The following is a 26322-nucleotide window of genomic DNA, read 5'->3' as shown; positions in this document are numbered from 1 at the left end:
ATGTCCTCGTGGCTGCATGACTGTGGCCCAGCCTTCTGCCACCTGTCACCTGGGGCACCTTTAGGACATAGAGCTGCCTGCAGTTCTCAGCCACGTGGCAACGCCAGCATGGTCACTTACTCCATGAAGCCCACCAGGATACACCCTCGCTCCAGTCTAAGAGGGAGTCTCATGTGACATAACTTAATCATCTGCGTGACGTCCCAGCCTCTTTGCCACGTTCTGTTGGTTAAGGTCAAGTCTCAGGTCTCGCCTGAGCTCAGGAGGAAGAGGTTCCACAAAGGCTGGCTTGGGTCCGTGGGGCACCTGGGATCTGTCCCTGACAGCACCTCTCTCCCTGTCGCTTTGTGCCCCTCAGTCCCGATTTTCTTCTTCTGCAGATGTGAATTCTATTTTTTTTTTTTTTTTTTTTTTTGAGACAGAGTCTCACTCTGTTGCCCAGGCTAGAGTGCCGTGGGGTCAGCCTCGCTCACAGCAACCTCAAACTCCTGGGCTCAAGCCATCCTCCTGCCTCAGCCTCCCGAGTAGCTGGGACGACAGGCATGTGCCACCATGCCCAGCTAATTTTTTCTATATATATTTTTAGTTGTCCAGATAATTTATTTCTATTTTTAGTAGAGACAGGGTCTCGCTCAGGCTGGTCTCGAACTCCTGACCTCGAGCGATCCTCCCGCCTCGGCCTCCCAGAGTGCTAGGATTACAGGCGTGAGCCACCGCGCCCGGCCTGAATTCTTTAGAATACTCTCACTAAAGAGTAAAACGCCAGTAACAGTCTTGTGAATGTTTTATCATCTGGCTCAGAAGATAAGCACTAAAGGACATTGCAATTAGCGAGAAGCTCAGAGACGGTATAAAAATTTGCTAAAGCAAATCCCAGGCCAAATGAAACCTTAACTTTTAATTTGGACTACCCAACTACATCTTAAATGCTTTAATATTTTGCAAGCTCTTTGAGAGCCAGAAATTCCAGTTCTGGGAATTTATTCAAAGAAAATTATCATGGATGTGGGCAAAAAGAAATAGCTACAAGGATGTTAACTATAGCATGGCTTATAATTGGAAAAAAAAAATGTGGCCCTTTTATAGCTACATCTACTTCCCTTCCACAACTACCCGTTCGTTAACCCCTAGCAAGCACTGCGTTCTCCATTTGTATCATTTTATCCTACCAAGAATGTCGTATAAATAGAATCATACAAGATGTAACATTTGGTGATTGCCTTTTTTTTCACTCAGCATAATTTCCTGGAGATTTAGCCAGTTCGTGTCTAGCAATAGTTTCTTCCTTTTTATTGCTGAGTGGTATTCCATGGCATGGATGTACCACCATTCGTTAAACCATTTATCTGTGGAAGGATATCCGAGTTACTTATAATTTGTGGCTTTTACAAAAGATGTCGCTATGAACATTCATGTATAGGTTTTCATGAGAACATGCGTTTTTATTTCTCTGGGATAGATGCCCAGAAGTGCAATTGCCAAGTCATATGGTAGTTGGCATGTTTAGGTTTTAAAGAAACTGCCACAGTATTTTGCAGAGTGGCTGTACTATTTTACACTCCTGCCAGCAGTGTGAGTGGTCCAGTTTCTCCACATCATTTCCAGCATTTGGTGTTGTTGCTATTTTTCATTTTCTCCGTTCTGATAGGTGTAGAGTGATATCTCATTGTGGCCTTAATTTGCATTTCCCTAATGACAAATGATGTTGAATATTTTTATGTGCTTATTTACCATAAAAGTGTATGTATCTTCTCCTCAGTGAAATACCTCTTCATGCCTTTTGACCATTTTCTAGTTGGATTGTTTGATTTTTTTTTTTTTTTTGAGACAGAGTGTCTCTTTATTGCCCTGGCTAGAGTGAGTGCCGTGACGTCAGCCTCGCTCACAGCAACCTCCAACTCCTGGGCTTAAGCGATCCTCCTGCCTCAGCCTCCCGAGTAGCTGGGACTACAGTCATGAGCCACCATGCCCGACTAATTTTTTCTATATATATTTTTAGTTGGCCAGATAATTTCTTTCTATTTTTAGTAGAGACGGGGTCTCGCTCTTGCTGAGGCTGGTCTCGAACTCCTGACCTCGAGCGATCCTCCTGCCTCGGCCTCCCAGAGTGCTAGGATTACAGGCGTGAGCCACTGCGCCCGGTGGGAACATTGCCTTATACTGCAGGTGGAGGTGGACGCCCAACATGAGGATGACCCCCATTACCTCTGGACACAGGTGGGCAGTGTCTCCCCTGATGCCTGGCAGGGGGAGGTGGGAGCCTTTGCTGTGGCCGGTGGGGGGGAAGCCATGTTTTTTGTCCCATGCTTTTTGGCTGCAGCAGAACAGTTATTGTCTAAAAGTTTTCTGTTTTGCTCTGTGGATTCCTGATCCACCGGTTAGAAAGTGCCAACTTTTTTTATTTTTTTTTATTTTTTTTTATTTTTTGGGGGGGGCGGGGTCTGTGTCCATTGGGTGTTTCCAGTTGCTGACCGACCTCTGCAGCTCCAAGCGTAGCCTACGTGAGACAGGAAGCGCACCAGGGTGTGGTTCCGGGGCACTGAGCGCTTCCGCCGGGTTGACTTCCGGTCTCCACCTGTTGGAGCTTCTCTCGTTTGTTTTTCATCCTGTGCGTGTCCAGGGTCTGCGGCTGGGCTTAGTGGGGAGAGCTGGGAGAAGGGCGTGTATGTTCCACCTTCTTGGAAGCGGAAGCCCGCGGCTGATTTCACTTTTAACAGGGATGCAAACAGCCCGGGCTCTCCCTTGAGCAGTCAAGCATGCCATTTTAGCAACTGCAAAGAACCAACGGAAGACTGCAATTAAGGAAATCTTTCATCTTGAAATTGGCTAAATAAAATCGTAGTGTCTGCACACATTCTAACGTGTAACAGGGAGAAACTGAATAATGCCTGCGTCTCAGAGGCCCAGAATTGTGGAGTCTGGAAGAGCTTAATTAATATTTTAAACCAAGAGTGCAAATCGGAAGTGTCTTATGAGCTAACAGAACCATCAAGATACAATGAAGGGCCCAGAGTGCTCACAAACTGTATTTTATTGAGTGAGACTCTTATTTCTTTGCTTTCCTTCCTTCCCCTGCCCTTTTCTTTTGTTCTATCACTTTCCTCTTTTTATTTTTATTTTTTAAGACTTTGACCTTTTTTGCCCTTTGAGTCCTACACGCTGCTGCTTCCTGCTTTTCTTTGGAGCCTGTCTTTAGACCTAACTAATCTGAACTATCATTTGGAAAAATGGCACAAATCTGTGGATTATTCTGGACCAATCATGAGAAAACTTTAGCTAAGGATGAATCTACAGATTTCCTGCAAATGGTAACTTAGAATGTGGTTCCATAGCATTTTATTTTCCGACTTTTCCTCAAGACCTTTTTGGATCAGTGTTTTCCAAACTTCATTTATATCCCATCTTCACAAATTATGCCAAATCTTCATTCTACTTATTTTTTACTTTAAATTTTTGTTAAATCTACACTTTAACCTTTGAATCTTGCTTAAAAATTATAGATGAAAAGGAAAGAAAATTGTATTAGTAAAGTTTTATCTTGAAAACAAATTAAAAGGTACCACAATCTTCCGTGGTAAACAAATTCATATTCTGAAGTTTTAGAGCAAGGACATTCTCTGTGATGTCCATTTGCCTTCCTGTTCTTCACTGAACTTTAAATTCAATTCTCTGGGTTTTATGAAAATAAATCTCACCAATGCGTTGGACACGTGATCCATGGTAGAGGACCCAAACTTCAGCTTTATTCTTGTCTCTCCTTTAAATTTGTCTCCTTCAAAATTTCTATCTCCTTTAATCTTGTCTGCCTGAAAATTTATTCCCCTGCCACTTGCTAAAAAGTCAGCAGACTCCATGGCTTTTCTGCTCACTCTTAGAAAACAAGCTGTACTAGAGTCTCCAATCAGTAGAGAGAATTTGTTCTAAGACAATAATCAAGTCTTCAGTTTTCAAGTGAAGACTACACCTCCCCTCCCCTTTCTTTTTGCTGAGGCCTGTAGTCAAAGGCTGCCTGCCCTGGGGCCAGGGGGACAGTGACAGGCTTCTGCTCATCCCCTCCCCTACCTCTAGCCACTGGTACAGACCCCAGCTGGGTGACAGAGGGGCAAGATAGGACAAGAAAGCAGGCGGAACAGCCCTTCAGTCGAGTGGCTTTGTTCTCTCCGGCACTAGCATAGATTATTTGCCAGAGCATGATACCGACTTGGACAGTGACGAACTTCACACCTGAGTGCAGAAAGAGTTCTTAGATCATGTCCACCATGCAGGAAAATTCCTGGGTGAGTCATGATTCCAATGAGAGAATTATTTGCAGATATAATCCCTCAGATATGCATAGCAATCAAGAAATTGCAAAACAAGCAAAAAATCTTGAAACTATGTTTTAACTTCCCATAGAAAGACTTTATAATCTATCAGTAGATAAATTTAGTCTTGCAGTTGCTAAATGTATGGGGAAAAAAGTATATACATGGATAAATAGATGCGTGTGTATACATATTGTATATACTATATTCAGTATATACAATAGCATATATATAATGTACATATATAGTATTCAAGTATTTTGCAGCTTTATTACAGGAAATGTAATTTGTCCTAAGAGTTAGCTCAGCCATTGATTGATTGATGGTAGAACTGTCGTCAACTATTTAAAAAATTGCACACAGCAATTACAAAAGCAAAACCAACAAGCAAAAAGGATTTCTGGCTGTTACATTAGAAGGGCGAGAGGGTGTTATTTCACTATAAGACACATTCACTTGCAAGTGTCTTAAATAGAAAAGTCACTGGTTGGAGATTGCTGTGGTTTGAACATCCCCTCCAAAACTTGTGTTGAAATTTAATCGCCATCATGGCAGTATTGAGAGCCGGGGCATTTAAGAGATGATTAGATCACAGGGCTCTGCCCTTGTGCATGAATTAGCGCTGTTATCACAGGAGTGGGCTCCTCCTAAAAGGATGAGTTTGGCCCGCATTCTCTGTCTGTCTCGGGCACCCACTTGCCTTTCTGCTTTCCACCATGGGACAACAGTCGCCAGATTCCGGCACCACGCTCTTGGGCTTCCCAGCCCCCAGACCCATGAGACAAATAAACTTCTGTTCTTTCTAATTTACTCAGTCTGTGGCATTTCAGTTACAGCAGAAGAAAATGGACTAAGAAACCTTAAGCAATTAGCAAATTTATTTTAACTTTTTTAAAAGAATGTGTTTAAAACAGCCTTTTAATTTTTCAATGCACTCAGAGAAATATGCAAAACTGACATGGCTTTAAAACGACACATGCAAAAAGACTTCTTTTCAAGTCATTGTAGCTGATCTTTGGGCAAGCTGACTTTTGAATAACCTGAAGTCCCTAATGTGGACGGTCTTTGATTGCCTGACCCAGATTGATCACCTTGGATGCTGTTACCGATGGCAAATATGGCTCCTTGGGGCCTTCAGACGCTTTGGCTGGTGCAAGCTCTAGGAGGCTCTGGTAAGTGCTTTGCTGTGTGACATGAGCCTGGCAAGAGGGCAGCACCTGAACACATTCGGGGCTTGAGTCTACACAGCGAGGAGGTCTGGGAAGCATGTGCATCGAGTAAAGAATAGAATCGGCACAAAACAATATTAACTTTAGAAATGAGATGAAAGCCCATGTGTGCTCGCTTTTACGCAGAAGGGGAGACCCGCAAACCTCCACCCCCTTCAGCAGTGCTTTTAGATGGAAATCATTTTGTTGAATCCCGACACAAAAGGAAGACACAAATGAAGAGCCTCGGCGAACAATTACATGCAAGTAGGTTACATGAAAATCTAGTCTCAAGTGTATGATATCTTGTGAATATTAATTAAGGAAATTATTCTCAGAGCAGCTAATGTTTAAAACAAGATCTAATCTCTGCTGAGTGGCCCCACCATTCTTTCTCTCACTGTTTAACTTCAAAGGGCTTTGGCGTTGGGGCAAATGAGATTATTATTATTACTCCAATCTAGAGAGGAAGCCTATTGCCGGCCAATTTGAGGATAAATTCTAGAATGACACAGAGCAGTTAATACAAAGAAGAAAAAAAAAATAGTCCACCTCCACAAATGTCGGCCTGCTAAAATAATGTTTCACAACCTTTATCATCGGATCTACATCTCTCTACAAAAATTGCACATTTCAGATGTAGGGCTGAGAGAGGGTATGGGTTAGTTGAAGATATACGTGTTTTAAAAACTCCTTTATCAACTTGGGGCCATCGAAAATAATATTAGTAATAATAGCTAATGCTCATATACTTCTGTGTATCTGGTACTATGTGTCTTGTTTATATTAGCTCATTTAATCTTTACAAGAACTCTGAGAGGCTTTGCCTGGTAAACAGACATAGAAGGGAAAGTGAGCAGCCTGGGTCAGATTTGGAGCTGGGATTTGAATCCTTGTGCCAGAGTCAGAAGCTTAATCGCCACGCTATGCTCCGCCATAGTTACAGCGAGTGTGCACGAAAGGTAACGTGTCTATTTCAACCAGGATGAGGGTCTCATGACCCGTACAGCTCAGAGTAGGGGGACACAGGCAAGGCTTTTAAAAGCAAAAAGCAAGCACTTTCCTAGATAGGGACCAGTGAAATGGAACCATAGTCACAGATTGCTAAGGACATCCATCCGAATTGGGCAGATGTGTGTTTACAGAAACGGGTGGGAGGAGGTAACCAGTTACTTAATGCTAAGAGTTAGCTGTTGGTGCGATCAATGCTGTTGCCATTCAGCTGATTCAATGGGAAGCAGATGCAGGCACGGGTGGGTACTGGGGCGTCCAGATGCTGAGTGGATACGGTTACAGGGGGACGAGAGATGCAGTCGGGGAGTGGGGGCAGAAGGGCTGCAGATGTGGGCTGGCCATGGACAAGGGCGAGTATGTCCTTTAGGTGCCGCGGCGCCTTGATCCTCGGCTGTCACCCTCCACAGGGAGGGCCACAGGTAAACAGGAAGTGTGTTCTGCCATGCATGCATCAACGTAAAACGCGGCAAAGTCAGGAGACACCGATTAGAATAAGGATCTAGAAAACACAGGGTGCCTGGAGGTGGAGGCTCTTCAGAGCCAGCCTCCCTTCCCCATCACATGCCCTGCACGCCGGCCTCGTATGCCCAACTCCTGGTTTTCCAAATGTGCTAGACAGCATCCTACACCTGCATGCCTTTGGCAATGCCGTTTTCCGTCCCCCAAATGTCCTTCCGCCCACCTCTCCGGCAGATAAAACCCTTCTCTTGATTTTGGACCTCTAACCTCAGAAACTGAGGTCGCTCCCCCTTTGCTGTCCCATAGATTTGCATCCTTCAGCTCCAACCCAGCACTTTACTTCGGGTTCTGCTTCTCTCCCCTTTGCTGAACAAAGTATCTGCAAACACGACCCAGCTCTTTTGCATTTTAATATCTGCTGACACAGGGCCAGGCACATCGTAGGCACTCAGCAAATACTTGTAGGGCGAATGTTTATCTCAGAGAGAGCTGAAGGCCCAGAGACATAGGGTTTTTTTTTTTTTTTGGTCTGCATACCCCTTAAAAAATAAAACATATCTTGCAAATGTTTACAGTTTTAGAGATTTCATAGAAAAAAAAAAATAGAGCGTCGGCTTCTCTAAAAAAATCAAAAGATCTAGCCACACTGGGATTGAATCCCACACAGAGCAATCAGCTGGAATTGAGCAGAGGCTTGAGCCCTTGGGGGCAAGACATTGACTTTGAGGTTCACCCCAGTCCCTACCTTTCCCTAGGTATTTTTGCCTTACGTTTGCCCTTTTCACTCATTTATGGAGCCAACTTCCCCCGTGTTAGGTAATTGATTTCGCAGCCCGTGAGCCCATCAGATGGGCTGTCACCAGTCCCTCGTCGACTTTGATTGCCACTCCCACCCAATACCTGTGTTGCCACCATGGTTTTCCTTCATTCAATTTTCGCTGTACCCACATCTCCCTGCTGCCGTCTACTCCTAAAGGGCCTGGGAGGTAGGAAAAGGAGGCTCCAGGAAAGATCTGTCTCCTCCTGGTGGATCAGCTGTTGGCACCGGTGAGGACCGGGACCCTGGCCAGGATGGCAGACGAGCCGGCTGGGAACAGCAGCTCCTACGTTGCAGCAAAAGCCTTTTCAAAGCCTACTTCCGCCGACCACATTAGAGTCATGGGGGAGTCGTTACCTCTGCAACTTCCTTTCTGGCAACAGTAGCACCCTGTTTCGGGGAACCAAGAATGGAATATGATCGTCTCCTATACATGCTGCTCTGAGGTTTCCGACGACCGTACTGGCATGAGCTTTCAACACTGGAAAAATAAATGCAAGCTCTCCGTAAAGAATAGGAGCACTGTGTCCTGGAACCCGAAGCATAGTCATCCCAGGCCATCAGTCATCCAAGCTGCAAACAGTTTCTTCCTCTCGCTTCACTGTGCCTGGGATGACGGGGCACAGCCCCTTAGCCCAGGAGTGACATAAAACCTGGCCCCGGGGACACAGAGGAGGCTGCTCCTGCCACTGGTGAAACGCTGGCTAAGAACAGGGGACTTTTCCTTTACTAAGTGAGGGTCACTTTCTTCCTAGGTGTTAACGTGAAGCAGTTTTGGAAGACACGAGCCCCTAATATTTGGGCTCAAGGGGCCTTCAATTCCCAGACCTAGAGGATTCACAAGAACAAGAATATGAACCACATATTGGGACTTCACATTCTCAGACGTCTACTGAGCCTTCGCCACGTGTGGCCTCGATCTCAAACAGCAGGCGCTGTCCTTCTGCCCATTTTACAGATGAGGGTGCCGCAGCCGAGCAGGCTAAGCAAGGTCACTGAGCTGATGAGTCACAGAGTTACAATCTGAACCCACGTCTGTGTGTTCTGACCCCAGAGCCTTGACTCTTTGCTAGAATTCTTTGATATTTCCCCCATTCATTCATTCATTTCCCAAATATTTATTGAGCACCTTCTAAGAACCAGACATTGTTGTAGGTACTTGGGATGCAACAGCAAGCGAATCAGATAAGAGCCCCTGCTGTGGACGAGGGTGCATTCTACCCAGTCTATACTGCAGAGCTGGTGTGAAGATTGTTCCCAGGTAAGACGTCGTTCCTAAGGTACCCAGGGCAAAATATGTGAATCTGTGGACAGGTATGAGCTTCATTGCTGCGTGTGCATTTTTAAACAAAATTCAAGGGGCTGAAAAGTTCCTGCTGAACTTGAAAAATGAGGTGGGGGTATGTTCTATCAGTTTTCCCTGGAGGAAAAAAGAAATCCCCCAATTTTAATTCCCTTCTGAACTCCGCCACATGTTGAGATAAGGAGGGTGGGGTTGGTTATAAATCAACTCAGCTCCCCTGGGAGAAAAATTATAGTAATAAGCTTTTTAAAAAAATGATGATAATAATAAGCTATATGATTTCAAAGTGACTCACATTCCCCACCCCCTTTTGACAACTGAAATTGATTTTGAAAGGAAAGGCCGTGGAGATTTTTGTGGAATACAATCCAGACACTTTAAATCTAAACCCTCTCACCAAAGAGACTGCAGATCTAAGGCCGCCTGGGCTCTGTTGATAATGTCCTGCCCTGTACCCAACACACTATACCAATGCCACATGTCACTCAACATGCCTGAGAGTTCATAGATGAAGGAAATAAAGATGGACTGATAATAAGACTGAAATCAATACAGCTTTCTTGGACATTTCCCAATAGTCCCAATCACTTCAAAGAAGCAGATAGGAATATAATTAATGAACAGAACAAACACCAAGTGGAAAATAAATCTGGACTTTTTTTTTTTTTAAGGAGCACTGCCGGAATGATGGATTTAGAATTGCAGACGTGTTTGTTGGCAAATTTGACTGCTCACTCGATTGCAAATGGTCTAGTATTTTAGGACGATCGAAGTTGCCCAGGCCTGTGTGCCCCTTAGGAAAAAAATCTTGCCAGAACTGCTTGGTACCCAACTAACAGAGACTTTACCCTTTGATGCATTCAGCTGTGTTGGTTACAATTTATATTTGAGTCAGTCAATTTATATTTGAGTTAGTCTTCCAACCGCCTCTCCGTCTGGCTGCTTCTGCAAGCTAATCCTGCTTTAAAATATGTATATTCTTCGAAAACAGACTAAACTGAATAACAATGCTCAGAGGAAATTCACACTTCTATTTGGAGAGAAATAGGAGCTCTCCCCAGGGCATGGGTTGGCTGTCATTCTAGCTCTGTCTCTAACTGTGTGTCCTTTCTTATGGAGGAAGTCTCTCGAATGTCCCCGGTCCTCGGTTTCCTCACCGGTAGTACTGACATAGGAAAGTGTGATGGGGTGGAGGTGACGCATGGGGACCAGCGTTTCGAATCCCGAGCTTCAGTGCTGTGCCGATGACAGCTCCAGTAGGTGGCCTTGCACCTGTCCTCTCTCTGCCTCTGCCCACCTGCTCCCCCCACCGCCCCTGTGCCAGAGGAAGAAAACCTGGCCTGCAGGTGCATCCCTCAGATACCTTTCAGGAAAGCCACCTGCAGGGAGCGTCTCAGGATGGGGGCCTGGGGGAGGGTGGAGACCCAAGTTGGGGGATGGGGAAGGGTTGAGAAGGTTGGGAGTGGGGGAGAAGATGGACCAAGAGAGCAACAACAAGAAGTGCCTTAAAGGAACACTACCTACTCTTTCTTCCCCTCATTTATTTATTCATGTATTTATTTCTGTATTTTAGAGACCAGCTCTCACTATGCTGCCCGGGCTGAACTTTTTCCTGGGCTCAAGCGATCCTCCCACCTCGGCCTCCGGAGTGGCTGGTACAGGGACATGCACCACCACACCTGCCTGTCTTCTCCTTCATTTTTGCAATGTTGGCGAACGTTCCTACTAAGTGCTAAGTTAAAATTTGCCATGGTGTTCATTGAGGCACCACTCTGGTGCACACTATTTGCTGTTATTACAGGACGAAATTTTCTTTCACGGGAATTAAGACTGTCCTAGCGTCTCCTTTGAACTTTCACCAGTTTAACGCAGAGCCAAACAATTATAGCAAAGGCTGTGGATGGATCAGGTGGTGGCTTTTGCCACCTTGCTGTGTGCCTGTCTTCCTGCCCCTGGCTTTGTGCTGGCCCTGTCATCTCTTAATGATCTGTGTCCCTATTTGCTTGGTGGTCTTAGGAGTTATAAGGCTATTATCTGGATCCAAATTAAATTTCTTTCTTTCTTTCTTTCTTTTTTAAGGAAGTAAAAATAAGAGTGGGTCTTTTTATTGGGAGTGGCACACTCCAGACTAATCAAGCAGGAAAGACACATAAAAGCAATGATGGTTTTCAAGATCTGTGAAGCCAAATCAGCCCCAAATCAACTCCATCCCTGCCTTGGATGCGGCGAGGATATTTCCTGTCTTCTTGGGTCTCAAGATTCGCACCTGGAAAAAAATGAAATCATCACACTCACCCACCTCCCAGTGGCAATCGGTGGGTTGATCAGTGCCCTGAAAATGAGACTCTGTTTAATGAAGTGTTTTATTCAAAGGTTCATTTGGCTAATAAAAAAAAAAAAACCCTGTTTTTCACTGGTGTTTGAAGCCAGCCCATTATTCTTTCGATGTGGTTTGAACCAGATTCCCGTGAGCCGCGGTAAGGACTGTGAATGGTGCCGACTGGGAAGGGAAGAGGCTCGTGAATTCAGATCGTCCTTAATGCTGAAATGAGCTGTAATGAAGCCCCGAGATCAAAGTGCTTGAGAAGCAACAGCAGATGAATGGGCCGCTCGGGTCTCAGCTGCTGCAGAGAAGGATTAGGAAACTTCCTTTAAGTAGCCAGAAAGGTTTCCATGGGCTATCACGCCATGCATTTAATTGTTCATGGGATGCATGGACGAAAAGACAATTTTAGTGGATATATACGTGGTCTTCCTCAGAGAAAACAGGGCTAGCAGGTATTTTCCACCAGAAAGAGAAAAGGCTTTAAATTAGCAACAAGGAGAACAGAAGCAAAGCCATGGCTAGCTCGTAGGGAGCGGGGACAGGGAGGCCAAGGGAAGAGGACAGACCCAGAAGCAGGGGACAAGAGGAAAAGGAGAGAGGAAAATGCCACCTCTCCCTCTAACCTGCAGAATAAGCCTAGCCTCTCCTTCCAGGGAAAAGCTAATCCCTTTTTAAAAATCCTGAACATGGAGCAAAACAGCAAGCCTGCTCTGCAGCGGGGGTCCCCCTGCCCCGCATTGCGGGGGGACAGGAAGCAGATGCAGGGGGCATCCTGCTCCAGTGTTTCACTCTCGTCCTTGAACACACGTCTAGGATTATTTGCTTTACCTCTCTGGAAAAAGCAGAGACGTTCTCTTAAAGGATGCATGAAAAAATGAGCACAAAGAGTTAACTGGAAAGCAATCAAGCCCCGTGTGCGTCTAACTGCTTCAGAAATCCTTCTGTTTTACCCATGCATTTCTTTTCAAAGCGGTGCCGAGCCTTTGCAGGGAAATTCCAGCTCTTGCAGCTGCACCATGTGCCCCGCAGGGCCCAGCTTCCTCACCCACCTGCTCTTTGTGAGCCAGCGTGGACTTCCCGGAGCCGAGACCGAGCCAAGCCGGCTGGGCTCCCCGAAACGCCCGCCCCAGCTTCAGCGAACACACACACACACACACACACACCCCACAACCCCCTGCAAAATGGGCACAGCCACTCCCCCACACCACAGGGCAAACCCACAGACTCCCTCTTGCCTTGCCAAAGACCCCACTGCATTTTCCATGGTTGATCTGTGAACCCACCTTGGCTTCCCTGGGTGCAGAAGCAATTGCATTGAAAATACTGTTTGCCAAAAAATTTTTCAAAACATCACACCTGAAAAAAAAACCCTACACAAAATTCCTATTTCCTATTCCAAGTACAACTGCTGAAGAGTCTAGGGGATTCGATCTACTTTAGCTGGGATGGCGGGCGCCATGTTTGTTTTGAAATAGCCCCTACCCAGGACTTTAAAAGCTCCACTTAATAGCTGTTGGTTCCTTTTTTCTCCCCCTTCTTCAAAGACATCTAATTGTGATTTTTCTGAAATTTAAATATGGTTGCTACACATTTTGGTTGTCAAGAAAGAATTTCTAGGTGAACCCAGAAGCACATTTACTAGGGCAGAGTGCTGTCCCTTTGTCCCTTTGTGCCATCCACGGTCCTATTAACTGGGGGGATTATGAGATCTGACCCCTGGCAGTGAAATAAGTGCACCCTGTTCCCCTCTGCAAAAAGATTTCTCCTTTGTCCTGTACTCCGAGACCCACTATTACTTAACTCCCTTAGCAAAAGGGGAACATTGCACCAAAGGATCTATTTGATGATGATGATTTATTGGGAAAATGCACAATCTGTTCTAAACTAAACTTAACGAAATGGACGTGACATGACCCTTATTCTTTTTTTCCCCTTTCAACCCCAATACCCAATTTTTCGCATCTTTATGGTTTTTCTCAGAGTTGACCAAGAATCTCAAAGTAAGCCGATAAACAATTTGTGTGCCTGTCTTGGCAGGTAATGATGGACTGGGGACAGGTGATCGACTTCCACTGAGCCTCAGACTGAATCAGATTGGATATTGTCACCCTGGAGCATCCAACGTCACGTGCTTTCTGTCCATCTTTGCTAAGACTTTGAATACGTTCATGCCATAGCATCACATCATTTAGGAATTTATAAGATGCAGCTCATGAGTATTACTCAGACAGCAATTTAAAGATTTCCGGGGGCAGAGCGTGTTTCAGTGATACATACAATTTGCACCTATGGAATACACAGAACCTGCATACCCCCGGGTACTTGTGAGGAGCTGAATGTCCAGGATGACCCTGTCACTCTCATCTCACTTCCAGCCCCACTGGCACGGCGGACTCACTAGTGACCATCCTGTTGCCCCTGCCCACTGCCAGGCTGGTGAACTGCAGACACAACACGCTGCAGACAACATTTCTAGGCAATAGAGGGAGTGCCCACGGGGCAGGGTGTTCATCCCACACTCTCCTCCTTCCCTGTGCCCAGGCAAAGCCAGCCTGCTTAAGACTTGGGTTTAACACACAAGGCAATTAATAGGATCAATTATCGGTGTTCCTAAATATTTAAATATATTCTTTCCATCGTGGAAACTTAACTGCTTCCTACTGAAAATCCAAAGCAGAATCAATAGGAAGCTTATAAATTCTCATAGTGAACCTCCTCTAATTCTGTCTCACATGCAAAATCTATTTGTTTGGGGGGGGGCGTAAATAAACAAGCCCTCTGACTCCCGGAGGCAATTCTCTCATTGTGCACTGTGGGCGAGGAGATCATTCTAGAAATATCAGAAGCACCATGTGGAGTTTTAACCCAGCTCAAAGTTGTGCTCTGGATGTTCTCAAGATCTGCTTGTGGGTGTTTGGCTGGACTGGATTAGTCCACAGTGGTGACCTTACAGCCTAGCACAGTATGTGGCACATGGTAAGTTGAAGTGGAATCGTGTGGCTTCCCAGCGTTTGTTCCATGTCTCCCCCGTTGGGTAGCAGTGTGCAGTTTGTGGAGGTTTAAGAGTGGCCCCTCAATAGCCTAAACCCATCAGTATGATCCTAAACTCCTACCCATGGCAGTGGGTTTAAAGAGAGCACATGACCCAAGTTGGTTCAATAGGAGTGAAGCCCGGAATTTCTTTGGTAGGGGACAGATTCTTCCTCACGCTGGGTAGAGTGGTCCATGGGCAGGAACAAAGTCAAACAGCCATTTTTCTACTAGGAGGAAAACTAGCTTGAAAACAAAGATTATAATAGTACCCAGAGGAGACTCAGGGCTGAGAGAATGCTAAAAAAATAGCGCCCTGATCAGACCATTCCTGAAGACCAAAATAACCCTGAACTTTTTCATTTATGTAATTTAACAAATTATCTTTATTGCTTCAGCCACCATGAGCTCAGTTTTCAGTTATTTGCAATGAAAGTCTTCCAGACTAACACAAAATGGTTTGTAAATATTTGTTGAATGATTGCCTAGGTACATATATTGTAATTTAGTCTGCATAAAAACATAACTTTTTTTTTTTTTTTTGAGACGGAGTCTCGCTGTGTTGCCTGGGCTAGAGTGAGTGCCATGGCATCAGCCTCACTCACAGCAACCTCAAACTCCTGGGCTTAAGCGATCCTCCTGCCTCAGCCTCCCGAGTAGCTGGGACTACAGGCATACGCCACTATGCCTGGCTAATTTTTTTTCTATATATATATTTTAGTTGACCAGATAATTTCTTTCTATTTTTAGTAGAGACGGGGTCTCGCTCTTGCTCAGGCTGGTCTCGAACTCCTGACCTCGAGCAATCCACCCGCCTCGGCCTCCCAGAGTGCTAGGATGACAGGCGTGAGCCACCGCGCCCGGCAACATAACATAATTAATCACATCTCTGTTGTTAAAGTTTCTATCATCAAGCAGCTCTAGAAGTGAATTGGAAAATTGTAAAGTATTGGAATTTTTGTCCCTGGTAACAGACCATTGCCCAGTGAGTTAATGGACAGAAAAATCAATCCCTGGAAATTTTCTATACGCTTCCATAGAAACAACATATGTTACACGTACTCACTACACAAATATGAAGTGAGACGCAGAGTTTAAAATTGTTATGGTAAAATGTTTTAAACAAATCCCCTAATGGTTTGCCTCGAAGACAAGAACATCTCCAGAACTGATGGATTTGTTCTAGGCCATGAGTCCTCTCATTTGGTCTCCCAGTGGCCAGTTGCCCAGGTTACAGACTGGCCCAAGCCCTCGAAGGACCATCTCTAGGCAAAGTTAAGGGGTCTTCCCACAGATCCTAGGATGTGAGCTCTACAAGGCCAGGAACTTGCCTTGTTCTCCCCACTGCATCCCAGTGCCTGGTATGTGACACACAGTAGGTACCCTGCACATATACAAGTCATGTCACATAGTAGGGCTCTCAATAACCATTTGTTGGATCAACGAATGACTTGGGTCTCATTTGCACTAGGTCTTATCTGAGCATCACGTAAGGAGGAAGAGGATGTGCAGGGTGTAATTGAGTTAATTTAGGATTTCCCCCAAGGCCCTCTTTGATCATTTGGACATTGATCAGATTTCTGCATCTGTCTAAGTCCCTTTAGGATGCCCTTCCACACCCTGAAGGAATTGTCATCCCTGGAAAAATCTGCAGATGTGCCCAAGGAGAGAATCAAATCAGGGGAGTCTTTAACCTAAGAGAGAAGAAGTAAGTGATCTTGTTTTGCTCATTGTGAGATTTTGGGGAAAGTCATTTCACCTCTCTGAGCCTCAGTTTCCTCGTTCTTAAAAGGGGAGCGTTGGACCGGATGAGTAGCTTCGTGGGCTGGGTTTTACGGAGCAGAAAGGCAGGTGCAAGGTCAAGGACGCAGGGTTCAAAGTCTTCCAACCCCACCTAAGCAGAAGGGCCATCTCGAGTTGACTGCCTGGTTGCAAATCGCGGCCCTGCTGTTTTACCAACCCTGTTATCTTGGGAAATGACTTCATTTTTCTGTGACTTAGTTTCCTCCCCTGTAAATGGAGATGACAATAATCCTTTATAGGGTTATGGAGATTAAATATATCGATACCTATGAAACCTGGTACATGGAAAATGCCACACACGTTTCAGATATTATTAGCTGCTTTACGTATTGGAGTTCCCCCATCATGTTTGGGCTTAAAAGATTTAAACCTCTTCCGCTTCTAATCAAAACAAAAACACTTAAAAGTTTTAAGGTGCTCGAGGTCTTTCATTAGGACGTAATGGGGGATACTAATTACAAAGGCCCGTTAGGGGGATGCTCACCTCCCCAGCCCCTGTCCCCAAGTGTCCCTGTACTTAATGTCACCCGCCTGCTGCAGACCAGGCTCTCTGGTGTCTTTAACTCAGCACAATGAGCTGCTGCCACTCACATGAGCCTGCTTTTTCTTCTGCAGATTATTCTGCAGTCCCATTCAGATGGCCTCTGTGTAGCCGGGGCGTTTGATGCCCGGTGCTAGACAGAGAGGGGGCTCCGTAGCTAATCGCCCACATTCCTGCCAAGACGGAAGGAAAAGATAAATTTCCTTAACAGTCAACATTTCAGGGAAGGCGTTTGCTTAACAGCAAATGGTAAATATCTGAAAGAGATGGAGACCTTAGGCAATTTTTGAGATTTGCAAGGAGGAGAGCCGCCTGGTAGTTCAGAATGCTTTAAAATTCCATTTCTGAAGATGCCACGTGAATCTCAACACAAGCGGAATGATTAGCATAATGATCCACGCTAATGACCTTGCCCAGGAACTTCTTTATCAGCGGTTCTGCTTCCAGAACGTGGGGAGGACTGCGAGGTGCTCCTTCCCCCCCTTATGTAGGGGGGAAGTTTCCAGATAATTGGCATCGTTCTGCAGAACTGAGACTGTGGTATGATCCGTTTTTGGACCTAGCCCCATCTCTACACCCCCTGACCTCAGCCCTGAGACCATCCTCCCTCAAGTCCCATTTTCCTCCCCTGACACTGAGCACACATCTCTGTTGACATTTGGTCAACAGCTGAAACATTTTAATATTTGTTCTCCCTCATCCTCCCTGCCTCCTTCTGCCTCTTCCTCCCGCCTTGCACCCTTCTCCCCCTCCCATCCTCTCTCTCTCTCTGCCCCCCGACCTTGAGTACAACAGAAAAAAATGCTTCTGCCTATTCCTCAGGACTCAGGCTGGACAGGGGGCATCTCCTTCCAGAATGTGCCAAGATTAATCCAATTTGCAAGGGCGCATAGGAGCTGTGAATATTCACAGGGAGCAGAGAAGAAATGGACCCAAGCACACAGAGTAAAGGAAGTGGGCGGAGGGATGGTGGAACTTCAGTGACCCCAGGTGTGGCTTCCCTGGGTGCCAGAGGCAATTAGCCACCAGAGCCTCCCTTTTGGGGAGGAGGAGGAGGAGGAAGAGGAGGAGGAGAAGGACAAGTCTGTCCCTGGGCATGAGGAAGAGAAACATCCTCTCTGTCTTGCCTCTATCCCTAGCTCATTTCTATCTACTGGTCGTTGGAGTTGTAGGGGTCAACTTCATAGAAACTTCCCACAGCTCCATCCTGTCCCTGTCCGGCTCCGATGGCGACTTATAGCTCTGGGAAGGACAAAGCACAGACTCCCCCCACCCCACTCCTCCCACCCCCTTCCCATCCTCTGGACCTGTTAGAAATGTCAAAGGAGTCATTGCTTTTCCCACACTTGCACCTAAGCACGTGGGAGTTGCTTCGAGGTCCAGGGTTTAAGAGTGGGAATGTCAAAATCCACAGGAGACTTTCTAGAACATTCTTTTTGTGTTACCATTTAGATGGAGTAATTTAGAGGTAAAGGCATTGGTTTATCATCACTAGAACCAGAAATGCATTATTTGCGTGTGTGTGTGTGTGTGTGTGTGTGTGTGTGTGTGTGTGTGTGTATAGCAAGGCTGCGGCCAACAACTGGAGCACAAATGCATTGTTACAGAGGAGAACCTCCACCCAGTGGTCACCAGTCCTGTCTTGCATTCTGCCAGGAACGGGGCACTCATTACCACCAAAAGCAACTCAGTCATGTTGGCATCATTTTGTCCATTATAAACATATCTTGAAATCAATGGATATCAGTTGCATATATCCATTGATCTTTTTCTTACCTCTTAGGGTCTTACCCAAGTCATCATACACTGCTACCCTGTAGAGTACATTTTCTGGTTTGGTTTTGTTTGTTCATGTCTTCCCACGCCCCAGCCCCTCTTCTCTTGGAATCATTCCCACTGGTGTGAGTGTTATAGGGAGGCAAGGCCCTGCCTCTTACCATGAAGGCCAAAAGGATTGGGCATTCCTCTCCTCACTCAGACAGCCAGGGCATGGCCGTGTAGCCACCTGGAATCTCCGAGTAGGACTTTTAATATGGGGAAGGGGGAGAGAGAGTCCAAGACTATTTGTGGAAGCAGAGAGGGGCCCAGCAACACGGCTGGGCAGTGGAGGTGGTGCCGGGTGTGGTACCCTGGCTAGAGGGATTTTGCAGTGTCACCTTGGTTCTGTCTCTCTGCATGATTTTTCTACCAGGTTCTCTAGTCTGATGATCTACAAGTCACCTGATAATCTTCTAACAAATTCTCCTTCACTATATTAGACAGAGTCCATTTCTGTTGTTAGCAACCACAAGCCCTGACTGACACCTTTCTTTCATATATTTGAAGATATATGTAACTCTTGCTGGTTTTTCCTTTTTTGTTGTTGTTGTTTTGCTGTTTTTTGTTTTTAAGATAGGGCCTTAACTCTGTCACCCAGGCCAGAGTGCCGTGGCATCATCATCGTTCACTCTAACTTCAAACTCCTGGGCTCAAGCGATCCTCCTGCCTCAGCCTCCCGAGTAGCTGGGACTACAGGCATGCACCACCATGCCCGGCTAATTTTTTCTATATGTATTTTTAGTTGTCCAGATCATTTCTTTCTATTTTTAGTAGAGACAGGGTCTCGCTCTTGCTCAGGCTGGTCTCGAACTCCTGACCTCGAGTGATCCTCCAGCCTCGGCCTCCCAGAGTGCTGGGATGACAGGCATGAGCCACCGCGCCCAGCCCACCGTCTTTTCTTAATTGATCTTGTAACATGGGAGAACAGGAGATGAAAAGGAGATTACATTTGTCGGGTGCTCGTTCTATGCCTGCCCTGGTGCTCGACACCTTGTAAAGCTTTATCTCGTGCATCTCACTCCTCAGCTGTCTGCGACAGATGATTGTCCCACCTTTAGAACCAGACAACTGCAAGTGCAAAGGATAAACAGCATCCGTTACATGGTGAATCCAGAATTCACACCCAGATCTTCCTCCGGGAGGGTCCGAACTCCCCGGGCCCAGCTCCAACGTCACTCACGGCACTGAAGTGTGTGAACAGAGAGCTGGACAGTGCAGAGCCAGCTGACGCGTGCCACCCTCCCTTTGCACACAGGGTCTGCCATATTGATGTAGAGTATGAGTTTGGGGTGACTCATAGTCTTCCTTCCCATAGACAGACAGCCTTGGAGCCATCTCAGTCCCTTCTCAGGTTGGGGTCAACGTGCTCAGACAATTATTCATCTATTAGGAACTAGGTGTTCCTAATCCTCAAAGAATTCACCTCTGAGGGTTATTTTCACCAAGTGTATCCGTCACACTTGGGGTGACATAAGTCCCTCCACTGCCCAGAGCTTCAAGAGAACGCAGGATGGCCTGCGAGGACCAGAAATGCTAAAATAAGGAGTGAGCCTAACCCTGTTCTTGCCACCAGTCGCTGTGGCTTCAGCTGGAAGGAGCGACACCCGGGACCCGCGTGGCCAAGCCCTTTGGATGCTTTTCGACTTCCCTGCAAGAGCACAAAGCCACTTAGAGCTACCCAAGGTCTGAAGGCTTCACTTTGGTCCGTAGCTTGAATCATTTTTCTGCAACCAAACCTCTTCTATCGAGTGCCAACAAATAGAAAAATTGCCCAGTTTGAATTTTGCTTCCTTTTCCCCGATTCTGCCAGAGCAGAGAGGGGAAGAATAAAGGTCTGGGTGACCCACAAACTAGAAACTCGGTCTCTGGCCAGAGTTGATCATGTCTTGTTGGAGGCAACGCGATGCCAACAGCGTGGGCCTATTTTTGTTTCGAAACCTCCCATCCTGGAAACCACAATTGCTACTGCTTTGGTGGCAGAAGGAAGCTGTTTGTCCTTCACCAAGACTGAGCTTTCCCAGCCTTTTAATGTCATCTCCCAGGCCACCAATAGGCCAGCCACATGGTGTGTCTGCAGATGCAGAGAGGCGGAAGATTCTCATACCAGGCATTCCTGCACTGTCCCTCCCGCCTGAGCAACAGGGCTCTTCCCTTCCTTCCCCTTCTGGCAGAGGACCTGAGGCCACTCCCAACTGCCAGCTTCCCACCCAGGCCCGAGAGCCATCTGCAACCCGGCTTATGCAGGCTCTCCCCCCGCCCCCACGCCCCGTCTTCATTTTCCTTTGCAAACTGAGGAATCTGGTCTCAGTCACTTGGCTCGTCTGTGAAGCCGGCCACAAGGGCAGCTTCCCAAGAGGGACAGCTGCTCAGCAAATGCAGAAGTGGGATCCTCCAGTGTGTCGCCTGTGCCCTGCCCCGCCTGGCCCCCGTGAGCAGTTCTGTGACCCGGAGCTGCTCTCCAGAAGTACCAGCTCTGCGTGTGTGGCATGTGCAGCAACACAGACCAGCCCAGAAGGACAAAGCTTCTGCCAGATGTCTGGGAGGTCTGGGCAATGCCACTGCCCTTGTGGGCACCGCCACTTTTCTTTGCAAGACGGTCTTCTTGCAAGGAGGTGGCCTGGGAGTGGCAAAAAAAAAAAAAAAAAAAAAAGAGGTGGCAAAAATTTGTCCCAGCTCACACTCCAGGGGTAAAACAAACCAACACGCTCGTCAAGTGATAAAGACACGGTGAGGAAATCAAAAACCGCAGCCCACGCTTGCTGCCTCAACGGCTGCGACATTATCTCACCACCCGGTTGGAACACATGCTCGACAGCGGCAGTGTGACGATTCCGGGTCCCAACTGTGCCCTGAACCCGGAAGGGAGGAAGAGAGAAACATTGCATGGGAAGAGCCCCTGTGACAAGCCAGCCAGGGACGCTGAGACCCGTCTTCCCCTCCCCCTGGTCCCTCCCCCCCGCCATCACCACCCATGTCTGACACATGCAAACTGTTTTGTCCTTAAGAGCCGTCCAGAATGGCTATAAACTGTGGCAGTTCCAGCTACCTGCGTGTGACATCTGCAAAGAGGAGTTAATTCCACCTTTGTCTCTTCCCCGCTGCCCACCCTGCAAGCTCCTCCCGTCGAGGGGGAGAGGCGCAGGTTTACACAGTTATCAAGCCCAGAAACGATTTCATGGGAAGACCGCACTTTGTTCTAGTCCGGCTTCCCCCACGGGGGTGGGGGGTGGCGCATCTTCAAACGCCTGCTGGCTTAAACGGTGACAGCTGCCTGCAACGGGCCTGCTCACAGCCCGCCTGGTGCAAGGAGCAATAACTGCAGGGCGAGACTTCAAAGACGGGCCCACTGCAGCCTTCCAGCAGCCCTGTGTGTGCAACAAGTGAGCCCAGGGAAACTGAGGCACTAGAACTTTCTCTCGTGCATCGTGAGCTATGATGCAAGGAGGCCTGGGAGAGGCGATTAGGGATTTCTGCAAAGTCACAATGATGCTTTGGTCTCGGGCAGACAGTGAGGATGCCCAAGCTCATCAAAGCATGCGAGTCTGACCAACGGTCTTGTTTTCCTAACAGTGTGTGTACATCACATTTTAAGACCTGGAAAAAAAAAAAGGGGGGGGCTAAGACTTTAAAATTTTGATTTTGTATGTGTGTGTGTTTCTATGGTGTCCCCTCAGTTCCCCACCTTTGCAGGAGTCATTTGTTAAAAGTTGGCTCCACGTTAAAATGTCTGGTGGCCTTTGATCTTCGACTAAGGAGCCGTTAGGGGAGCAACTGCCACACGGAAGATTCGAGAGATGATTTGAAATCCTCAGCTCCTTGCAATGGGTAACACAGATGGCGGCTTAAGGAACCACATGAAAGAGCCTCCAAGAAAGGTAGTTATTTCCTGTCTTCTCCATCTGGTGGGTCCTAACAAAATGCACCCCAAGGAACAGACTCGGTGTGACACTGTGTAGACATGTGGCCCGCCATGTGTTCTGGGGAGGCTGCTCGTTTTGGTGAATTGCTTCCCTCCGTTCCCACCACCCAGCTCAGCCTCTGGTCCTCCTCTCTGCGTATCAAAATCCCAATCGAACATGGGCAAGTTTACATAATCTCTCTAAGCCTCAGTGTTCTCATCTGCGAAATGGGAATGAAAGTATCTTATAATAAAGGTTATTTAAAAAAAACCTTGTTTTTCCTTGGGTTGAGTTGGTTCTGCAACTTACAAGGAGCCTAAATTATGATTTTCTTATGATGGAATATAACATAACCAAAGATGTCTTAGATGATCAATGTGGGTAAAATATTACATTGTAATCAGTAAGTGAAAAGAGCAAAGGCTTTGAAGAATAAGTGAAACAAGCCATGTAAAATGAGAATAGTGTAGCACGTGGTGAATACTTCATAATCTCTCCTCACACAGGATATACAGTCACTCTTTCTTTACCTTTGATCACTCTATACCTGGGATCATAATAATCTATGTTATGGTTTATCTCACTTGTAATTAATATCCACCCAACCCCCCGTTTCTGCTTCAGTTAGATGAGTTGGCTCTGCCATTTGAAAGGGACCCTATCTAATCAATAAATTATGGTGTATTCCTATGATGGACTATAATATAACCGAAAATGTCTTAAGGCACGGGGAAAGTGTTCATTGTAATTGTTAAGTGGGAAACAGTAGCATAGAAAATTATCAATATGTTTGCAAGCAATAAAACTGAATCCCCAAAATTGTGCACATATATACACACACACTCATAGGAAAAAAAAAAAAAACTGCTAGGAGACATACACCGAATAATAACAGTGCATATTATTTGGGCATAAGATGATAACCGATTTTTTTATTGCCTACCTTCCTATTTTCCTGGAATTTTCCTATTTCTCCCAATCAGGAAAACAAAAAGGACTATGCTCTCATTAGAAAGGCAAGTTGTGAGTTATGAGAATGGGAACAAGAAAAACAAGGGGTTAGGGAGAATTTCATGAGTTTCCAACTTCATCTGTTCAACCAACCAACATTTTTAGAACAACTGCAGCGAGTATGAGGTTGTGGTAAATACCGTGGGAGAAAACAGACTTAGGTCCTGACCTCAGGAGACTTAGTATTTAGTTGAGGAGATGAGAGGTACAAATGGGAGTAGGAACTCAGGAGAGCAAGGGGGGGGAGGGACAAGATGCTTTGTCCCACACGGGACAGTGGCATCTCCCGGGCTTCGCAGCGATACTGACTCTTACACGACTAAAGAAGTCAGGAATGGAATGATTAGAAAATAAATCCATCCATCTAACATTCTCATTGAAATCATCCATTTCAAATCTTTTCCCATGTTTCTTTTTCCCCAGATTTGTTAGGAAGTAGCAAAATATCTTGAGTGAGTTCCATCAACTTTCACTTGACCCCAAGTAAAATGATGACAAGGCGAGCAACAGAAAGAGAAAGGGACACAGCCCTAACTGGCTCAACCAGACTTCCCCCAGCAGACCAGGAAATGAAATAAAATTCGATTTTTTTAAATGCTAAAATATTTTCAGTTCTGGGTAAATTTTTAAAGAAATTCTGAATAGGAAATTGATCTGATTTTCTCAAGCTAACATAAGTAATTTATCCTCTACCTAGTTCAAGTAGAAAATGCAGAGGAGTCTCTGCAAAACATCTTAGTGGAATGTGGCGTCAAGATATCCAAATTTACCTCCTATAGAAAAGTCTAAAAACCACAACAGTTTTACCTAGATGGAAATTGTGTCTGTGTTCAAAGTTTCTAGATTTTCCGTTCTACTAGCGAATGGAAAATGTGACAGTCTCAAACCGTGGCAAGTGCAAATAGTTGGCTATTCCTTCGTAGGGTGATAAGAAAGAGGAGTGGTATCCTAATAATCCCTGAAAAAAAAAAAAATCTCGAGTATTAGCGATGCCCAAAAGTCATCACATAAAAGCAAACAAATAATGCAGGTTGGTTAGAGGCCTTACCTAACACAATTTCCTATATTATCAAGTTAATCAAAAGGTGACATTTAGGCCAGAAATTCACTTTCAAGAAAATCAGAGGCTCCTTTGCTCAAGGCCAGAACTTTTTGGTACTTCCTATTGCTCTCAAATACAGATTTGGGCTTTCAAATGCTTTCACAGAAGGCTCTCCACATCAAAAAGTTTACAGAGGAAAATACCTATTTCTGCATGCTGGAGAAAACCCAATGCCAATGGCTTAAATGAAGATGTTGAGGCCACTACTAACTAGCAACAGTTTCTTATTAGGTTCTTAGATGTAATATTTGGAGGTGGATACTGTCTCGATTACGTCTCATCTTCATGTAGAGTCAGGGGTCAATGACACGTTTCAGAGCTGAACTCATCCCAGCCCACGAGCCAGACGGTCCCTGCACAGATTCTGTCCGTGGAAGCCAATGCCAGCAGCAGCTGATTCCAAAGCTGCAGCTCTGGGCTAGTCCAACCCTCTCCCCCCCAGTGCCCCCCCCCAGGGTTTCCCCGAACTTCTGTTTCAAATACAAGACCAGAGACTGCCTAGCACTCAGACAGAAGCTTGGGCAGATGCTGGGAATCCTCAGCCCAAGACAGCATGGATTTATCCAGCTTAATCGTATCACGCTTCGACTGATAGGACTGAAACTGGAGCCTCCAAGGCGGTTTTCTGAAAACATTTTTTCAAGTCATTAAAAATATGCATAGTACTATCAGTTACCATTTATAGCTGCTGCATTGCTAGAAACTGGCATTGTTTCCACTTCAGGCAAGCCAGAAAGTAAGCAAGCCAGGAGCTGATATGGTGCGTTATGTCACCAAAACAAAGCACTCACCCTGACAAATGTCAGGTTGGCATCTTTGTGGGTTTTCCCCTTCCTTCTACAAGCTGTAGCCTTTTGTCTTCTTTCCCACTCGCGGTATGGGGGTGAAGTGGTGAGCAACACAAGAAGCTCTGTGTTCTAGAAGATTTATCGAACGGCCACAACTTCAACAGATACAAAAACTTGAACCATTTTCTTTGTCTTACATCTAATAATGTAGGATGTTTTTGGAGAGTTGATATTCCCAGGAATCACGCTCATCTGGCATATTCATCATGTAGGGAGGAAAAGACATGATCTTTTCTTGTCATTAAAGCTCTGGGTGGCCAGGGTTGCTTGGAAGGGGGAGGCCGTGGAGACTTGTCAAACAGCGATGAACAAAGGGAAAGAGATATTAGGAGAAAACACGACAGACAGGCAGGATGGTTATGAAACTCTGGAAGAAAAGATTGTGCAAGCAAAGGCTCTCCCTGTGGTTCTGCTGCCTACCAGTCTCTCCTTGGCATGGGTTTCTTTCCAAGCTCATTTAGCATCAGCACAGACGAAATGAGGAAAAGGCATTCTCTGCTAGAGCCATTTGCAGCATTTTTTTGTGTTCTCTAACCCTAATACACATCACTACTTTTGCAGCAGAGGAGCTAGCAGTTTACATACTTGTGTGTGATTTGTTTATACCGATTTCTGCTCTGGGTATACTTCGGGGTCCGTGTGCTGCCCGGAAGACATATGAGTATGCCCGTGTATTAGACAAAAACAGCTACCACTCGCTGGGCAGGAAGCTCAGACCCTTACCCAAGCGAGAAATTAACTCCTATTGTGTTTACACAATACGTTGTTGGTTCTACTTCTGACAGTAGTTTAGCCTAAATGAACAAATAGACCCACAGTCAAACTTCATATGAACACAC

Source organism: Lemur catta, chromosome 26 (assembly GCF_020740605.2).
Source record: "Lemur catta isolate mLemCat1 chromosome 26, mLemCat1.pri, whole genome shotgun sequence".
Lineage (NCBI taxonomy): Eukaryota > Metazoa > Chordata > Mammalia > Primates > Lemuridae > Lemur > Lemur catta.
The sequence above is the reverse complement of the archived record's forward strand: the minus strand, read 5'-3'. Positions refer to the sequence as shown.